Here is a 13,733-nt window from a genome sequence, read left to right on the forward strand (position 1 = left end):
CGTAGACCTTTGCCCTCCTCTCCGAACTTTTGTTGAACATGTATTGCAAATTGCAAACGCAATATCTGCCTCAGAAACTGTGAAGAATGTCCACACCGGGGAAGGCATGTTTCGCTCGCGTCTCGTCTATACAAACTGCGTGCCTGAGCGCGGAAACCGGAAGCAGAGCGCGGAAACCGGAAACAGAAATGTTTCCGGCTTCATATTATCGGTTAAATATCGGTTAAAATTTTATACAACCGATAAATACCGATAAACATTAATTCCCCAATATCGGGCCGATAAATATCGGTGCCGATAATATCGTGCATCCCTAGTATTTGTTATTATTCAGGGGTCAAAAAATGTATACAAATATCGGATCGGTATCGGTATCGCCGATACCCGAAGCCCAGGTATCGGTATCGGTAGTGAAAAAGTGGGATCGGGACATCCCTAATATTTACATTTGACATTTACTGTAGCAGACGCCTTTATCCAAAGTGATTTACAAGTACATTTGTCTAAAGTAAGTGAATCATCTATACATCACTCATCAGGAGGAAAACAAATCTATGCTAGGACCAGGGGGGGGGCATTACTTTTTAATAGGGATGCACGATATTATCGGCCCGATATTGGGAAAGTAATGTTATTAAATATGTATCGGTTTTATAAAATGTTAGCCGATATAGAGCCGATAATATGAAGCCGGAAATATTTCCGGTTCCGGTTGTCGCGCTCATGATGCTGCGCCTGCGTACAGCCACGCAGTCAATTAACGGTAAGCTAAGGTAAATAGATAGCCAGTGTTAGCTAGTGCTAATGTTCACCATCTCTGTAGTCTGCTCTAAAATACGCAATCAAACAGTGCAGGCAACCCATGCTGTTCTGTGAATGAGACGAGCTATTGACTGATGGCTTTCTACTGCCAAATCATATTATTACAGCAAACATGTTGGTAGTTTGGCATCTGTCCTCTGAACAACAACAAGAGGCACATTCCGACATTGACTTCTGTTTTTGTTTTCGCGATTTCAAAATAAAACCGCGAGCTAAGCGTTGTTGAAAATTAATGACACGTCGCTAGTCAACTAACACAGCTTGTTTTGTGAGCCTGCTAACAATGTAAAGTAGTGTTCTAGTTAACTAGGTAACAATGTAAAGTAGTGTTCTAGTTAACTAGGTAACAATGTAAAGTAGTGTTCTAGTTAACTAGGTAACAATGTAAAGTAGTGTTCTGGTTAACTAGGTAACAATGTAAAGTCAGTGTTTCCTCTACATGCATTTCATCGTGGCGCACCGCCACGATGGAATTTCCTCCGCCACCATGCAGATTTCTCAACCCAAAAAAAAAAAAAAAGATTTAGGCCGCTTTTCAGACCTTCACAGCGCTAGACACACCCACAAGCGCGAAGCGACGCGCTTGCAAAACTGTTTTGTGATTCCTCATTTAAATTACGTTGTACCTGTTACAATGACAATAAAGATCATTCATCTTCATCAAGATGAGAGATGGAGCGATCCGCTCACACAGCTGTCCCGCATCCGCTAATCAGCGCAGCACCGAACCGCCGGGCTCGTTGAGCGGATGCGAGGCAGCTGTGCCCGGGACCGGCCACTTCACATAAAGGAAGGAAGGAAGGAAGGAAAGAAAGAAAGCCGTGCACAAACGAGAGCTAAGTCAGACCGGGACGCTGCCAGTATGTGTGAGAGCCGGACTGCCGGCGTGAACATTTGAACCGTGTCATTTTATTTAATGGACCATTTCGTTGTCTGGTACCTGTACTGTAGCAATGACAAATAAAGTCCATTCCATTCCATTCCAGAGAGGGACGGACGGACGGACTACCCTTGTTTTTAATTTACAGGAAAACATTTTATTTTCGAGTTTTGGCTGAAATGACGTCGTTGTTTTGAGCGCGCGTGCGCGTTTCATGCGCGTGCACGCAAAAAATCGCGCGCACGCGGTCAGCACTACCCGCCACCATGGTAAAAATTCCTGGAGGAAACACTGAAAGTAGTGTTCTAGTTAACTAGGTAACAATGTAAAGTAGTGTTCTAGTTAACTAGGTAACAATGTAAAGTTGTGTTCTAGTTAACTAGGTAACAATGTAAAGTAGTGTTATAGTTAACTAGGTAACAATGTAAAGTAGTGTTCTAGGTAACAATGTAAAGTAGTGTTATAGTTAACTAGGTACTAGGGCTGCAACTAACGATTATTTATCTATTTAATTATTTATTTATTTACTAACGAAACTTCATTTATATAGCGGACATGTTCGTAGTTCCTTCATGGAAGACTACACCACCCACCATGCTTGACTTTCCAGTAAGTCAGTGTACATAAAATAACAACATTTATGCTGTTAAAAATATTAATGCTGTTAGACAGCATAACATGTAGGGATGCACGATATTATCGGCATCGATATTTATCGGCCCGATATTGAGGAATTAATGTTTATCGGTATCGGTATTTATTATAAAATGTAGCCGATATTTAACCGATAATATGAAGCCGGAAATATTTCTGCTTCCGGTTTCCGCGCTCTGCTTCCGGTTTCCGCGCTCAGGCACGCAGTTTGTTTTGACGAGACGCGAGCGAAACATGCCTTCCACGGTGTGGACATTCTTCACAATTTCTAAGGCAGATATTGCGTTTGCAATTTGCAATACATGTTCAACAAAAGTTCGGAGAGGAGGGCAAAGGTCTACGAGTTACAACACAACGAATCTAATAAGTCACCTGAAGAATCACCATTGCAAGCACGCTGTATGGAAGGAATATCAAGCACTCGTTGTAGCAGAACACGTTAGCCTAGCCGCGAAAAAAAAGCCATTGTGGATTTCATGAACTTACATGTAATGAATATACATGTAAACATACTGTATACTGTCTAAAGCTATGGTTAACATATACATGTAAACATGCAGTATACTGTAAAGCTATGGTTAACATGTACATGACATGTAAACATACAGTATACTGTCTAAAGCTATGGTTAACATGTACATGACATGTAAACATACAGTATACTGTCTAAAGCTATGGTTAACATATACATGTAAACATGCAGTATACTGTCTAAAGCTATGGTTAACATGTACATGTAAACATGCAGTATACTGTCTAAAGCTATGGTTAACATGTACATGTAAACATACAGTATACTGTCTAAAGCTATGGTTAACATATACATGTAAACATACAGTATACTGTCTAAAGCTATGGTTAACATGTACATGTAAACATACAGTATACTGTCTAAAGCTATGGTTAACATGTACATGACATGTAAACATACAGTATACTGTCTAAAGCTATGGTTAACATGTACATGACATGTAAACATACAGTATACTGTCTAAAGCTATGGTTAACATATACATGTAAACATACAGTATACTGTCTAAAGCTATGGTTAACATGTACATGACATGTAAATAGGGATGCTCCGATCTGGATTTTTGGGGCCGATACCGATCACCGATTTTTTTCCTCAAGATCAACCGATACCGATACCGATTTTAAAAAAAATACATAACTGTAGGCCTACTGACTGGATAGCCTACATATTTTTTGCTTTTTAGACAAAAGTTTTGATCCATTAGGCACCAAGCAAACGCAGACCCATTTTTATGGCATAGTAAAAGTCTGGCCTATCACCCAGTTAGGGCCTGAAGCCCAAGTCAGTCGATATGGCTGTATAAAAGACATCATAAACGTGGCCTTCATGGTTTACATACTGTTACGTCCTCCTATGTTTTCTGTTCAGTTATCTGTCTTCCCCAGGGGGGGGGGGGGGGGAAAAAAAAAAAAAAAAAAAAAAAACGGTTTTTGCGATAGGCCATTTTTTCCGATCACCGATCGAGTCATTTGGAGTGAAATCGGCCGATTTAAATCGGTGGCCGATAAATCGGAGCATCCCTACATGTAAACATACAGTATACTGTCTAAAGCTATGGTTAACATGTACATGTAAACATACAGTATACTGTCTAAAGCTATGGTTAACATATACATGTAAACATACAGTATACTGTCTAAAGCTACGGTTAACATAAGATCTTTATGAACTTTGGCTAAAAAAAGCATTGTGCACTGTCTAACAGATTATGTTTGTTAGAGGAAATAATAAATGAACATTTGAAGACTCAGAAGTGTTCTCTTTGTTGTGTTAACAATAGTGATGTAAGTTAGATTTGGTGAGATCACTATGGAATATTAATTCATCAATCTTTGCTCACTACATAGCCTTTCTTACCTTCAGGTGTGCATGAACTACAGGTTATCAACTGTGAAATTATATCTGAATGGTCTTTATTGTCATTGATATAGTACAGGTACCAAACAATGAAATTTGGGAGGGGGGCTCCCCTGGTGCTAGGAAAGAAAAAATTAAATAATAATAATAATATCGGTATCGGTTATCGGCCACGAGAAGCGGGTAAATATCGGTATCGGTATCGGTTGGAAAAAATGCATATCGTGCATCCCTAATAACATGTATGCCGTTAAAAATGTACGTATGTATAATGCCAACTTTTTTTCATTCATGTTAGAATGATCTAGACATGAAAGACTTATTAGTCTTCCCAGCTTGGACCAATGCAAATGGGCCGGACCACTACGTTCTCTGTGTAAGGCTATGTTACTGTCATTAGATGATATGAGTATATATGGTTATTGTGCAGTTTGAATAATGTGTATTCCAACAGAATGAAATCCAGCTCTACTCCTTGTCCTAATGACTAACTGTTGTGCAACTCGTAACCTATTGCCACATTATAGATCATGCAGCCATTGCGGAGAGTTACTCCTCTTGGACTCTCAGTACGCAAACCATCGATACGGGTTTGCAGATGCGGATTACAGAGTCCTGTTTAGGTCCTCAGATAAGACATATCGGTTGCCAAGTTCATATAAAATTACATTATGGCTACGTTCCTATAGCCTGTACGTACTAGTAAGTTTTGGCTATGTTCCTAAAGCCTCTGTGTGCATGATTTTTAGGGTTGGGTATCAAGAACAGAACAGAGTACTGAGTGGTACTGGTTTCAACATGTATAATACTAGAAAAGTATTGATTTGTTTTTTGGCACCACAATTGAAAAAAATTCAACCATACCCAACCCTAATTGTTTGGCTATGTTCCTACTTCCTATAGCCTCTGGTTTTGCTATGTTCTGATTACATGTCATCATTGGTTGTCACATGTATCTCTTTCAAAAGAATATTGTTCATTTGATCTTATTATTATTAACATCTATCTGTGATGTTAACTCCGATTTTAACTGTGTTAGACAGAAGAAACCTCAATCTGTACATTTTGATGTGACTCATACTGTACATGTGACAGCCACTGTAGATTTTTGTCCACCAGTACTGAATAATTGTAATGGTTACATTACTTAACACATAATATCCTTCTCTCAATAATTGTATACCGTATTTTCCGCACTATAAGGCGCACTTAAAAGCCTTTAATTTTCAAAAAAACCGACAGTGCGCCTTATAATCCGGAGCGCCTTATATATGGATCAATTGGTTAATTGGTTGATCCATACTGGTTGTACACGGCGCTCAAGGCGCTCTGTCAAAATGTTTCAGTACGACTGGTAAACTACAAAGCCGCACCGCTTGCAGCATTACGTAATCAGAAAACACCGGTAGGCTACTGTGCTTACTCACAGTCCCACACCACTTGTGTGTGTATAAAGACCCCAAGTAAAGAAGACTAAACAGAGTTTCCGAGGGAACAAAGCGAGATGGCCACAGTTACTTAGAGGACAAACTCGAACAGTGGGTTGTTGAACAGAGAGCCGCAAGTAGAAGCGTCTCTACAGTCACTATTCGAATGAAGGCAACAGCGCTAGCACGGGACATGAACATCGATGAATTTCGAGGCGGTCCTTCTTGGTGCTTTCAACTTGAAGTTTTAAAGTACCCACTCGATATAATAAACAACAGTTTAACGATCACTAAACACGTATAATTTGTGTATTGGATTCATTATTCTCGTTTGCCGGAGGCTACCGGTAAGGGAGGGTTGACTTGTAAACATACTTTCGTTTTAGCTCGTGTTCAAAAGTAAGTAACTGTGTGTTCATCTTGTTATGTGTAGTTATGTGTTTTTAGCATGTCGATGTTCTCCCAGTATGTTGTCATGTTATTAAAATGCAGTTTAGACCTTCGTAGCGATGTGTTTTGTTAGCAGTGTTCGTAGCTGTGGCTGCATTCAGTCACTTTTCTCCCATTCAGTGTTTGAGGTGAACCAACATTCAAATACGCCTGTCGTGTTCAATCTTTCTCTGATTTGAATGTATGACACATCATTTGAAAGCTTACAGTCTGTAGTTTAAGCATGTGTAAAAACAGAAAAATTACGTTGCACATTTCACCAGGAGCTGTCACATATTGGTTGTTGGTTATAATTGTATAGCCTATTGGTTGTTTTCTGGTGTTGTTTTATTGTTTTGCTCTGTTTGTAGTCTACTTGATGTATTTTTATCAGCTGTTAAATCACCACAGCGGTTAATCCACTAATAGAGATAATACCAGATTGAAAATGCTTGTAGCTAACTACTCTATATCTCGTGGTCGCAGCTATTGCGAATTGCTATTCACGCGAGTCAGCTGTGAATCACCGCAGGTCCTTGACGCTTGTTGCAAAAATGGATGACGAACGGCTGATACTTGAGTAGGGTTGGGTACCGAAAATCGGTACCGGTAGGTACCGGTTACTTTACATTCGGTATGTACCCGTACCGAATCGCAAAGGAGATTTCGGTACCTCATTTCGGTACTTTTCTATCTCGCCCCCTGGTGTCCGGTGTCAACTGGTAACTCGTGACGTCACATCGCCTGTTAAATTTCCACTCATTGAAAGCAGCGAATACGGAAGGATAACGAGAAGGTTGCTAATAGCAACTTCCGCTAGCGGGTTGGCGTAACGCGACGCTCGACTTATGGGTGCGTTCCGTAAACTCGTTCTGGAATTCTGATCACCACTCGTGGAATGCCTTCTGTCCAATCAAATGACTTGCACCCCTTATGACGTCGGGCCCAGTGTGCGCTGCGACGCTCTCAGAGCGAGTTTACGAACGCAAGCCTTTGATTGGACAGTGCACTCAAGGATTCGACGCGTCTGTTGATGACGTAGTGCGGATGTGTGGCTGCGTCTCTGCGAGGTGGACAACATGATCGGGGATCTCCTGATATTCGGGTACTGTGTCAGATCATGTAGATATCATGTAGATATATCCTTATCCTACTACTGTGTCTGAAAAATCAATCGTCATGTGATCATGGACCAGAGAGGGGGAGGGGAGTAGTAGTAGCTGAGCGGCAACACAGTTTGGATTTTGACGAGGTGGAGGGCTCCAGTTTATCAGAGTTATATTTCCTCTCGGTCTTCTTGGTTCTGGGGACTATGCAGGCCTCTTCACTAGATCCCTTTTCTAAGAATATTCTGATGTCCTTGAGGGGCTGCCGAACAAGTGTGTACTCGTATTCCACATCAGTACCAACGATAGGCACCCCCAGCTTAATGGAGTCCCCAAGGCTCAGGAGTTTTATTTTTATTTATTTTAATTTGAGTATATTTAACTAATATATATTGTGCCTCAGCAATAAAAAAGTGAAAAGCTGTTTAATGTTGTCGACCGTGTTATTATTATATATATATGTCATTTTAAAAAATCTAAAGTACCGAATTAAGTACCGTTTTGGTACCGGTATCGTTTTTAAAGTATCGGTTAGGTACCGGTACCGGATAAAACCCAAACGGTACCCAACCCTATACTTGAGGTGGAAAAATATATATTTTTGACAGTGGAGCAGGTAGAACGTTGACGGTGACAACGCTCAGGTGGAGCTTGGACAACGGGAAGTTGACACAACACCGATGGAGAGGTGACGCAACGCAGTAGGTGGAGCTTGGGCGTAACGCAACCCCAGTCAAACGTTTGACTGCAGTATCTTCTACTCTATGCGCCTTATAATCCGGTGCGCCCTGTATATGAAAACAGTTCTAAAATAGGCCATTCATTGAAGGTGCGCCTTATAATCCGGTGCACCTTATAGTGCGGAAAATACGGTATTTCTCTATAGCAATCTAGCACAGCAAATCGACCCTGGGACCTGGACTGAAAAAACTGGATATGGACTGGACTGAAAAAAATGATATCGGGAACTTACCACGCCAACTCCATGGAAATAACTGTGGGGTTTTTATGCTTATGGTAAGGTCTATTTTTTTGGGGGGGGGGGTAATTACATGCCGGCTTTTGTCAACATTATGAATAAAATTGCCTTCCGCTTTGTCTGTTCCAGTACACCCTGTCCCTTGTCCTGAACACAGGGCTTGAGTTCCATGAGGTAAGTTAGAATACCATTTAACCACAGAACAATTAGGCTAGTTAAAATAATGTTTATGTTGCACCATACTATTCATCTCGAAGAGAAGGAATACATTATGGACAAAAGATTATCCGCGTCGCTGTAATTTATTTCAGACGGACATGCCTTGGATCCGCAAGTGGTGGTGTCTCTTTCTCATGGAGCGTTTCAAAATACAAGGGTATGACAGCCCTGACCAATATGTGTATTCATTTTGGTAACACTTAATGTATAGGGTCACTGGCAGAAGATGTAAAACATCTGAAACTTAATGGAGCATTTGTTGGATGCATAAGTTAACACCCACATTCTATCAGTATAACATCATTAAAAAGATATTGGAAAAAGCCCAGGCATCAAGGCCATAGCCTTTTGCTATCCAATACTTAAAATTAATTTTGTTGTTTGAAAGGTATGGCCAGATGTTTGCCTTTTGGACCAATGAGGCCAGAGGGTTGCTTAAGGGTAACCAATACCATAACCCGGTCTACAGAGTCCCAAGCGGGAGGGCCAGCACGCCAAAACTTCCAGCCCATGTCCAGGCAGCCATTGACCACTCTGCAGAGGAGAAGAGACTGGTGGACCTCATTGTCCAATCACAGGCGGCTGAACGGCATTTGTTGGTATTTTGCAAATGTTCATATTTGATCTCAAAGTAAAGCTTCACCTAGGGTCTTTAGGAATAGGATCAACTTACATCATTTAACTATGACTCATTTCTTGTACTGTATCTTTTGAATGAATGTATGAATGTAAGTGACATTTCATGCCTGTTTTGATTCACATAACCACCACACAATGCACTGATCCAATTTCCACAAAATTGTTGTCAGGATGTACTCAATGGGAAGGCGAAGTACTTTCTAAAGAAGTCCCCTGAGGTGCCTGTCTACCTCTGCACCGAGGAACACCAGGAAACCCTCTTCGGCCATCTTGGAGAAATATTACACAGAACACCATGTCTGGTGCGTTTCACGGATGAAGTGAAGTTCATCCTGGATGTTCTGTTTCCGGAGGTAGGGATAATCATTGCTGGTCCTGCACTTTCAAAACATATAAAGAGGTTGCCTGCAATAGTGCCATTGTGTATGGACCCATATAATGGCTTTGTGTTTTGTATTGGTAGACTGGATCAGATATAAAAAATCTTAAAAATTAAAATACTTACTTTTTTTTGGTAGGCTATCATTCATGGCCTTGCCCTCCTCAAAAATGTGACATTGCGGCAGGCTGAACAGCTCTTCCTTGATGGTCCATGTTTACATCAGAGGTGAGAGTATATACATATTTATTTTTTTACAGAATGCCCTGAACTCTTATCGCCCTATTTACTGTTACATAATACCTTAAGAATTATGTATAATTATTGTTATTGATGTACTCTTTTTTTTTTTTTTTTTACTGTTGACAACGTTTCTGTCAACAAAGTTGTGATTTTTATGTCTACTATTTCAGTGAAAGGGAGGAATTTGACCGGAAGATTGCCAAAGAAATGAAGCAAAAGGGAAGATATTGAAAGGTATTTTTTGGGTTGGTTTTTGGTGCCGGCTTTGCTGTGGAAAAAATGGTAGCGGGTGCGTGGGTCAAGGAGAAATCTGAAAAGAGTGAGGTCCTGCCAGACCTGCAGTTCATCGCCAGATCGTAGCCTTATGTTCACGGTACTATCTTGCTCCTTGTCTTTTTCTAGTAACCTGCCTTCTTTTCAAACCCTGCCTTACCTCGTTTGTGTTCTCTCCCAAGATTCCCACGGACCCTCCCTCGCGTCTCCCCGGCCCCGGCTCTCGCATTCCCGCGGATCCCTGCCCCGTCTCCACGGACCCTCAGAACCCCTCGAGCCACCCCCGAACCCCTGGACACCCTTGGACGGATCTCCCGGTACCACCCTCACCTCCTCCCTTGGACATCCCCTTTTGGACTCTCGGACTGTACTGTTGCCAGGCGCACGCACATACTGACAACACCCTGCCCGCCTACGTCACCCCGCACCCACGGTAGACCACACACATAGTCTTGACTACGCATTACACATAGGTATCCACATATCCCATACTCCAAGACTATCAGCACACCACACATTCTCCCGCATACCCCCTCCCTAAATCCTGTGAATAAACACGCCCACGGGCTAACGGATTCTCGCTCTGTGCCGCCTCTTTGGTCCCCCCGGGTCGTACCCCATAACACACACAGGTTGAGCCATTCCTCCACCTCGTTCTACAGCTGGTAAGACAGAGAGAAACGGTTGGTCCTCACAGTCACATAAACCTGACCCCCTCCAGACTCTTGAGCACAATCTTAATGAACCAGTCCAGGTGCGTTAGGATCCGTTAACGTCGGTACAGTCTTGTCAACTTCTCTCTCTCGCTCTCTTGCAGGGGAAGGAGTCCAGCTGATAATGACAGCAGGCCTGTCAATACCTGAGCACCACGCCCGTCCCCCAGCTGTTCCTCCAGGGCCCTCGTCCGCCCTCCATCCATCCCTCTATCTATTCAACCCTACCTCCTTCCTAGCTGCCACAGATTGTCAATAAAAGAAATAAACAAATAAACCTGTTCCGTCCTCTGACCTTTTAAAAGTAGACAATCTGGTTTAGGCAACTTAGATTACAAGTCAGTTTTGGGTGTGAACACAGAAGAGCACAGCTTGTGATAACGGCTGCAGTGACTACTTATGAGTTTTATATTGTTAATATATTGTGTGAGCAAAAAGAAAAGAAAAATACATTTTATGAAGTATAGTTAATTTACTCATATACACTGCAGTATGTATATCCTCTGGCTTGTTTGTAGAACTGCCCTGTATTGTTGACAAAGCTAAACCTTATTGATATGAAGTCTACTGGGAACACGAGAGGATGCCGTCAGTATTGCATTACTGAGTTAAGATTTGGTACTGAGGAAAGGTCAGCGTTTAGGGGTAACTGGATAGCACTTGGAACACCATCCGTGTTCCATTTCTTGGTTTGACTTTGGTGTGTATATGTTCTGTTTGTAGTTCCTCATAGGTAACAATTGTGTGTAACACTTTGCCATCTAACCCTAGGTTATGAGGGAATCAAGTACATGTGGTTGGTGTCACAATTATGTATAACTAATACACAATCTATGCTGAGTCTTTCAGGCTTCATGTTAAGTATTGCATAAATCACAGATGTAACATTCATAAATGCTAGAGATCATCATTTGACTCACTTCATCAGTCAGTTCTACAAATCGGAATGTTAAACTCAATGGTTCAATGATAAACTCAATATAATCCAACTGGATTCCCTCTTGTAAACAGTAGGTATTGGCATTTTTTGGAGGAGTAAGCATTATGTCACACGTGAAATAGACTTAGCATTTCATGTCTTGGTGGTTTACAAAAACGTTCACTGATTGTGTGTATTGAATGTTCAGCCATGAGAGAGCATCAATCGTTCATGAAGGACATAGTATATAAAGGAGAATGCCAGTTGTTGAGTGTTTTCCGTCTAGGTGTTTCCCACGCATGATTGGCCATGAGGAAATGCATAAGATCTTAGGTGAGTTCCATAAAATGCTCTGGGTTCTTTCGTCTGCTAGGGGTTTACTGTGTAACCACGGGAATGGTCTAACATGTGGCTTGTGTTTCTAGAAAGACTGAAAACTAGATCCTCTTTTAAGAGAGGGTAAAAAAACTAGACCACTGAAAAGCATCATAATGCTAGTGTTAGGAGTTCCCCTGCCACTATTGAGAACTCTTTCATTGGCATATGAGGTCAAGGAGAGAAAGAGACATTATGGAGGGATGCATGAGAGACAGCAGCCCCCCCCCCCCCCCCCCCCCATAGAGCACATGTGTAGAGGACTATGACCCTTTCTCAATTTTTTATTTATATTTACTAGGGATGTCCCGATCCGATACTGATATCGGATATCGACCCGATATTGGTCCTGAATGCTGGATCGGGGATCGCACCAGAAAAAAAAGGCTCCGATCCGATCCTACTGTCATCCGCAGTCAAACTTATGTGTATAAGCGATGGGGGAATGAAAACAGTGAACAGAAACGCGTGTCGCAGAAATGCTTCACGCGAGTCGCAGAAATGCTTCACGCGAGTCCTATATGCGCTTAAAATGCACATAGCGCTGTGTGCTTCCGGTTTCATTACAAAGAGGTTAACCCTATATGTGCCTGACGTCTAACAACATTCAAATGACTCTAACTTCATATTTTTTCGGATTTCAATGTATGACACATCATTTGAAAGCTTATGATCCGTAGTTCCAATCCACAACACGTCACATTTGTTGCTTTAATAAAGGCTGGCAGTCTTTAATTTAACTGTTGTTGGTGTGGACTATACTGGGGAGGTATTTGTTAGGGATGCAGTGTTTCCTCCAGGAATTTTTACAATGGTGGCGGGTAGTGCTGACCGCGCGCGCGCAGCGACGTAATTTCAGCCAAAACTCGAGGATGGCCCAAAAAAATAAAATGTTTTCCTGTACTTCTCCCGTGTGTCTCTTATTGTCTGTGTCTGCATGTTTTTCCAGCATGTAATTCCGTTGTCAATAAAAACAAAAACACTGATCTGACGTTTTTTTTCACAACGTTATTACTTGTCACTTTAAGCCCAGGAGGGAGTTAGCGATTAGCGATGTTTAGCTTAGCTTAGTTTAACAGAAGTATCTTCACTTTTAACATGACTTCCCGTGGTCGTAGAGGGCTGGTCGACGGCTTAAAATGACCGTGTAGACCTGTAGACCTTATCCAGCTATAGTCTTGTGTTTCTACCCCGGGCATAGCCGGTGTTATTCACGGACTAACACTCCTGTTAGAGTGGTTCTAGTACACTGGACATAGGTAACACATAGAGAGGCTTCTCCTCTCTCTCTCCATCCTACACTACACTACACTACGCATCCTATACTACACTACACTACGCTAGCTCGCGGTGTTCGGGTGACAGCCAGGGCGCGTTCGTAAATACGCTCTGGAAATCTGATCAGCACTCACGGAATGCCTCTTGTCCAATCAAATGACTTGGTCCCTTTATGACGTTGAACCCAGTGTGCGCTCCGGGGCTCTCAGAGCGAATTTACGAACGCAGCCTCAAGTTCAATACTCGCGACACACACGGACTGGTCCAGTTTCAGCGCTTGTGGGTGTGTCTAGCGCTGTGAAGGTCTGAAAAGCGGCCTAAATCTTTTTTTTTTTTTGGGGTTGAGAAATCTGAATGGTGGCGGAGGAAATTCCATCGTGGCGGTCCGCCACGATGAAATGCATGTAGAGGAAACACTGGGATGCACGATATGCATTTTTTCCAGCCGATACCGATACCGATATTTACCCGCTTCTCGTGGCCGATAACCGATACCGATATTATTAT

The sequence above is a fragment of the Nansenia antarctica genome, assembly GCF_963989245.1.
Source record: "Nansenia antarctica genome assembly, chromosome: 3".
Classification (NCBI taxonomy): Eukaryota; Metazoa; Chordata; class Actinopteri; order Argentiniformes; family Microstomatidae; genus Nansenia; species Nansenia antarctica.